The sequence below is a fragment of the Bos indicus x Bos taurus genome, chromosome 12 (assembly GCF_003369695.1).
Source record: "Bos indicus x Bos taurus breed Angus x Brahman F1 hybrid chromosome 12, Bos_hybrid_MaternalHap_v2.0, whole genome shotgun sequence".
Taxonomy (NCBI): domain Eukaryota; kingdom Metazoa; phylum Chordata; class Mammalia; order Artiodactyla; family Bovidae; genus Bos; species Bos indicus x Bos taurus.
In genome coordinates this window covers 75,163,328-75,170,834 of record NC_040087.1, presented here as the reverse complement: position 1 = coordinate 75,170,834, position 7,507 = coordinate 75,163,328, and positions in this window count along the sequence as shown.

Genomic DNA, 7,507 nt, shown 5'->3' with positions numbered 1-7,507 from the left:
CCTTTTTCTCTCTGTAATTTCTTTTTCCGCAAAGAATCCAGATTATTGCAGAAAAACATAAAGAAAAGAAAAAATTGTTGATAAGGTCAAAGATAACCTCTATAAATAGACTTTCTTATTTACAGGTATGTATACCCATAGCCTTTGACTGCATAGATCACAATTAACGGTGGGAAATTCTTAAAGAGATGGGAATACCAGACCACCTGACCTGCCTCTTGAGAAATTTGTATGCAGGCCAGGAAGCACCAGTTAGAACTGGACATGGAACAACAGACTGGTTCCAAATAGGAAAAGGAGTACGTCAAGGCTGTATATTGTCACCCTGCTTATTTAACTTATATGCAGAGCACATCATGAGAAACGCTGGACTGGAAGAAACACAAGCTGGAATCAAGATTGCCGGGAGAAATATCAATAACCTCAGATATGCAGATGACACCACCCTTAAGGCAGAAAGTGAAGAGGAACTAAAAAGCCTCTTGATGAAAGTGAAAGTGGAGAGTGAAATAGTTGGCTTAAAGCTCAACATTCAGAAAACGAGGATCATGGCATCCGGTCCCGTCACTTCATGGGAAATAGATGGGGAAACAGTGGAAACAGTGTCAGACTTTATTTTTCTGGGCTCCAAAATCACTACAGATGGTGACTGCAGCCCTGAAATTAAAAGACGCTTACTCCTTGGAAGGAAAGTTATGACCAACCTAGATAGCATATTCAAAAGCAGAGACATTACTTTGCCAACTAAGGTCCATCTAGTCAAGGCTATGGTTTTTCCAGTGGTCATGTATGGATGTGAGAGTTGGACTGTGAAGAAGGCTGAGCGCCAAAGAATTGATGCTTTTGAACTGTGGTGTTGGAGAAGACTCTTGAGAGTCCCTTGGAGTGCAAGGAGATCCAACCAGTCCATTCTGAAGGAGATCAGCCCTGGGATTTCTTTGGAAGGAATGATGCTAAAGCTGAAACTCCAGTACTTTGGCCACCTCATGCGAAGAGTTGACTCATTGGAAAAGACTCTGATGCTGGGAGGGATTGGGGGCAGGAGGAGAATGGGATGACAGAGGATGAGATGGCTGGATAGCATCACTGACTCGATGGACGTGAGTCTGAATGAACTCCAGGAGTTGGTGATGGACAGGGAGGCCTGGTGTGCTGTGATTCATGGGGTCGCAAAGAGTCGGACACGACTGAGCGACTGAACTGACTGACTGACTGACTGATACACATATATCGAGAAGGCACTGGCACCCCACTCCAGTACTCTTGCCTGGGAAGTCCCATGGACGGAGGCGCCTAGTAGGCTGCAGTCCATGGGGTCTCAAAGAGTCAGACGAGACTGAGTGACTTCCCTTTCACTCTTCACTTTCATGCACTGGAGAGGGAAATGGCAACCCACTCCAGTGTTCTTGCCTGGAGAATCCCAGGGACAGGAGCCTGGTGGGCTGCTGTCTATGGGGTCGCACAGAATCAGACACGACCGAAGTGAGTTAGCAGCAGCAGCATACACATATATTAGTAAATATTTTATTGGTGTATAACATATACAGAGAAAAGTACACAAATCATAACAGCTTGAGGAATAATTTAGTCAGTAGATCAGTGTAACCACACCTCAGGACAAGAAATAGCGCCCACACGTAACCATTATTCCCTTTATGTTCCCTAAATTTAAGCACTGATGTCTGACACTGTAGATTATTTCTGTCTGTTTTTATTAAAAATTTTTTGATCATGTGGCATGTGGGATCTTAATTTCCTGACCAGGGATTGAACCCACACCCCCTGCACTGGAAGCATGGAGTCTTAACCATTGGATCCCCAGGAAAGTCCCTATTTTTATCTGTTTTTAAACTTCATGTAAGTGGAACTATCCAGTATTCTGTATGTACAGTACTCTTTTATGTCTGTCTTCTTTTATTCAATATTATGTTTAAGCTGCAGTGTACACACACACACACACACACACACACTTTTTCTATTAAATCTCTCTTTAGTTGTATCTAATCAGCTTTTAAACCCACTAATTTTTTTTAAAAATTCAATTATATTTTTTATTTCTAGAATTTTTATTGATTCATTTTTATAGCTTCCAGTGTTGTAGCAAATTCTCCACCTTTTAATTTCTTGACTATATTGCATGTGTATGTGCTCAGTCGTGTCCAACTCTTTGCGACCCCAAGGACTGTAGCCCACCAGAGTCCTCTGTCCGTGGCATTTCCCAGGCAAAACTGCTTGAGTGGGTTGCCATTTCCTGCTCCAAGTCTAGACTATATTGGTCATATTTATTTTCATGTTCATTCTGATGATAGCTCCTATGAATATATTTCTATTGTATTTTTCTTCTCGGTTTTCTGTCAAGTCTTGCCTTCTTGTATGCCTCGTTATATCCTGTAGGTTCTAGTTCACTGTGCCTGGTTATTGACTCACCCTTACTCTAGAGAAGTAGCTCTTTGTGCCCCCAAGCAAAAGTCTGGATTATTTGCCTGAATTTATCTTCCTTAGAGGGCACCACAATCTAAACTTTGCCTGTCTGGCCCTGTGAAAGTGCCAAAATTCTGTCTGTTTTGTTCTTTTGCCACTGAATTGTCTCTTTCAAATTAGCAATTGCTTCAAGGAGAAGAGCAGCCCGGAATGCCAGGCTCACCTCTTGGCTTCACTCTCTTCACTCTCTTCTGGATCTGGCTCCAGAAACTGCCTTGCTAGTTCTCTGGTAAGTTCCAACACATGGGATTTTTTTCTTCTTTATTAAGTCTTCTACTAATCAATTTGTCTAGCTTTTCTCGTCATTTTTAATGGCAGGGTTGTTCTAAAACAACCTACTGAAAAATCTTATTATACTACATTCCTATAACTTACTTTTCTCACTTACCCTTATGTGAATCATGTGTATCTCAAATAAATGTCAATATTAATTTACACAATAATTTAAATCATTACATAGAATGTATACCATTCTATGAGTACATCATAATTTTTTAGACAAGCCCTTATAACTCAACTGTTTCAATTTTTTATCTATTATAAACAGCAACACAATACTCATCTTTGTATACATATTCTTAAGTAGTTGTAATTATTCTCTAATTATTATACCTTGAAACAAAATATTTACTTTATTTGAAATAAAAATTTTCAAGTATGACTATTTTAAGGTTTCTGTTATATTACTAAAGATTCCTCTAGGAAAATCATACCAGTTTACGCTTCTACCAGCACTATATAAGTTCCAGCTTCCTTTAATTTTTAAACACTTTCTAAATAATAGAATTTTTAAACTTGTCTGTGTCTGACATAAATGAATAAGTATTTATTATATGATTCCTCTATTATCCCATACCAGGAACACTCTTGGGATCACAAGAGAAAGAAACTAAACTTGGACCCTGACCTTAATTCTGATATTGTGATTTTTCATAGATATTCTATGACTCTCTTTTCATTATGAAGATTTCTTGGTACTGTTCCCAGAAGGCTTCCATCCTCATATGGAAATTGGCCTCCTCGTATTCTTGCCAGTTATGTCTGTATTTTGAACTCTGCCTTTATCTGTAACCTCAATCATGTATTATAGACTTACTTACAATACACAGTCCAGGATAGTTCCTTGGTCTCAACTCTTCCTATCCATGTGGTGTGGCTGCAGTTTTTTCCTCCTTCTCCCTGTCCTTCCCTGACCCTGTCCTGCTTGAACTCCATTCTGTGGTCTGACCACTCACCCAACTCTCCAAGTTACTCATCCGTATCAGGGGTCCACACACCTGCCAGCCGTGTTTGTAAATGACGTTTCCTTGGAACACGTCGTCTTGGGTTATATGCATATTGTCTGTGCTGCTCTGCTGACACTAGAACTGAGTGACCGGGACAGAGGGTGTGTGCTCCACAAATGTAAAAACTACCGACTGTTTGGCCCTTCCCAGGAAAGATCTGCCAACCCCTGATCCATGGATCTTTGTGAGAAGATTCTGAACTTAGTAAGAGATTTCTCGTCTACTAGACTAAGCAGCTGTACAAAGCAAGCCTCCAGGCCCCCGACTCCAATGGACATAGGGCTCTTGTCTGCTCATTACCATTTCATTTAGTGTACAGTCCCCTCACTCCCCTCCTCTGATGACTTTGAAACTGTCTTCTGTCTCTGGATTCTGATCCGAATCTGACTGAGTTGTTACCTCTTAATGATTTAGGACCTGGATCACATGTATGCTTTGGACTCAGTAGGGACAGAGGATGAAAATTTATGAAATCCACATCTATAGAAAGAAGGTTAGCATTTGTATAGCACACTGGGCTAGGGCTCTGGGTGTCTTGGTACTGCCCAGCTGGTAATACCTTCAGGCATGGGCAGCTGCCATGTAAATGTACCATTGCCCAACACTTGGAAGGTTATTGGTATAAAAAGGCCAGAAAATGCAATGAAATGGTAGCTACTAATTTGTTCTGTGAGTCTGCTTCTTTTATGCTATATTCACTGGTTTATTTTATTGGTTAGATTCCACATACAGTTAGATTACATCGTACAGTATTTGTCTTTTTCTGACTGACTTGTTTCGCTGAGCATCATGCCCTCCAAGTCCATCCATGTTGCTGCGAGTGGTGAAATTTTGTTCTTTTTTGTGGCTGAGTAGTATTCCATTCAGAGAAGGCAATGGCACCCCGCTCCAGCACTCTTGCCTGGAAAATCCACGGACGGAGGAGCCTGGTGGGCTGCAGTCCACGGGGTTGCTAGGAGTCGGACACGATTGAGCGACTTCACTTTCACTTTTCAGTTTCCTGCATTGGAGAAGGAAATGGCAACCCACTCCAGTGTTCTTGCCTGGAGAATCCCAGGGACGGGGGAGCCTGGTGGGCTGCCATCTGGGGTCGCACAGAGTTGGACACGACTGAAGTGATTTAACAGCAGCAGCAGTATTCCATTGTACATATGCACCATATCTTCTTTATCCATTCACCTGTTGGTGGACACTAAGGTTGTTGCCATGTCTTGGCTATAGTAAATAGTCCTGCTTGGAACATTGGGGTGCATGTGTTTTTTTCAAATGAATGTTTTTGTGAGTTTTTTTGGATGTATACTCAGGAGTGGAACTTCTAGGTCATACGGTGGTTCTATTCTTAATACTTAACATTTAGACATAGATTTAACATTTTGACGTAACTGGCCTGTGAAAAGCCACATCTATATTTGACAAAAGGGAATGTGTATTATCCGGAGCATCTGGACTAGGAAATGGATGGTCTAACTAGAAGGCACTTAGGGCTTGACCTGCTTTGGGGAAGAGGTAAGTACATGGTTGGATATGCGTAGCTTGGCCGTATCATGTTGGAGAAGAAATTATGTGTATGGAAAAAGAGAACACGTACGTGTGCACAAGTGTATATGCGTGTGCAGGCTCCTGCTGGGCAGTCAGGGGGTGGAATGTATTCGGCCAAGTGTCTTTTTTCCCTTGGTAAACCCCTCTTCCACACTGCATGCTATTTGTATTGGACTCTTCCATGGCTGTGTCTTCTTGTCTTCTGGTTGGTCTCACAAGAGTGTACAGGCACAAATTTGAGTTTTTCCACTAGATGTAGCCTAGGAACACTGGGCAAGAGGAAGTCACTCTCTCTGGGGTTGCAAGGACCATGTAGAGTGACTCTTGTAGAGAGAACCTATATGAGAATGAAGCCACACAGAGGTTGGCGGATGTGACAGAAGAACAGAGCTCTGATTTTATCATTGTGCCCACCCTCCTGGATGTCTCCACGCCTGATTTAGCCAAGCTTGGATTTCCGCCACTGAGCTAAAATTTTCGCTTTGTGCCTATGGAGGCCTGAGCTAGGTTTCAGTCACTTGTTATTCGAGGATCTCTGACTGATAGTATCACTAAGTATAGCTTCTTGGGAAACCAAATAAATCTGGGCTGGAAAATCAATGTATGGGACTACATGCTTATCTTTTTGCAGGTGAAGTCTTGACAGGGCAGTATAAGGCCAGTATTGGCATGAGGATTCCAAGTATGTACACTTGGTTCTGTGCATTTTGGAACTCAGGCTCACCATCAATGCCTGCAGCTCAGAGGCAGATTTTACCTTTGTGTGGTTACACAATGTTTCTTAATTCCCTAGATTGCCTTGAAGTGAAAATTAAAATCATTTTCTACAATTTATCTTCCTTGTCATAAAACAGGGCCAAGGGCTTTTAAGAACTCTTACTGTGGTTCCGTGATTGTAGGATGGATGACATCATCCTTCTGGGGAGGATTTCATTTATGCCTGTTCTGGATACTCTTGAGAGCAAATCCAGCCTTGGGAGAGAGGGAACTACACACACACACACACACACACACACACACACACACACACACTGCTTGATGAGTCTTTGTATACAGAAGCCTTTCTAAGCTGATTGGCAGGGTCAAGTGGCCACTATTGAGAGGGTGACGTGCTCAGTTAATTGGCTTTCTGCCAGGCAAAATTGCACAAGAGAATTTTTCTAGTGAGCCTGTTTCAGCGAGTCGGTCTGAACAGCTTAAGTTTCCCTCTTATGAGCCCCTAGAACTGTCATGCCAGGATCACACAACAGAAAGCACCCTGGGGCCCCAGATGCCAATCCTTCTGATGAATTGCATCCCCAACTGTGGTGATACTCAGGGGTGAAGGAGAACTAGAAAGAAAAACAGACCTTACGAAAGCACAACCTCTTGGCTGAAATGAGTGGTTACGACTTTTAATGTACTCCCTGCAAAATACTCGAACTTTTTTTCTGGTAGGTATTACTATGTATTCCAGATGAATTCTCCTAATTAGAAATATTTTATCAAGGAAACACCTGCCACTGCTCTGAGTGACCCAGTGATTAGAGATGGTGTTCAGGTTTCTGTGCAGCATAAAGTTTAGGGACTACGCCCAGGGAAATATGAAGCAATGCCTCTGAGCAGAAATGTGAAATGTGACGTGTGTAGAAAGGCCTTGGGAAAAGAGAAAGGAAACTCGTGTTCATGGAGCTAAGCCTGGAAGAGCTGCTTAGAGGGGGTGACCAGAGGTGCATTTACAGTGAGAAGGGTGTGTTATGGGCTGAATAGGGTCCCCTCACCTGGTTCATATGTTACAGTCTTGATCTGAAATAGCTTAGAATGTGACTCCATTTGGAGATAGTCTGTTTTTGGCTCTGCTGGGTCTTTGTTGCAGCGTGCACGTGGGCTTTCTCTAGTTGCCCCACAGTACACAGGATCTTAGTTCCCCAACCGGGGATCCAACCTGCATCCCCTGTGTTGGAAGGTAGATTCTCAACCTCTGGACCATCAGGGAAGTCCCTGGAGATGGTCTTTAAAGAGGTAACTAAGTTAACATGAAGTAATTAGGGTGGAGCCTAATCAAATATAATGAGCATTCTTACAAGAAGAGGAGCTCAGGACACACACACACAGATACAGACACACAGGAGAGGCCAGGTGTGGACACAGGGAGAACACGGCCAGCCACCAGACAAGCAGAGACGCTCAGAAGAAACCAGCCCTGCTGACACCTGGACGCT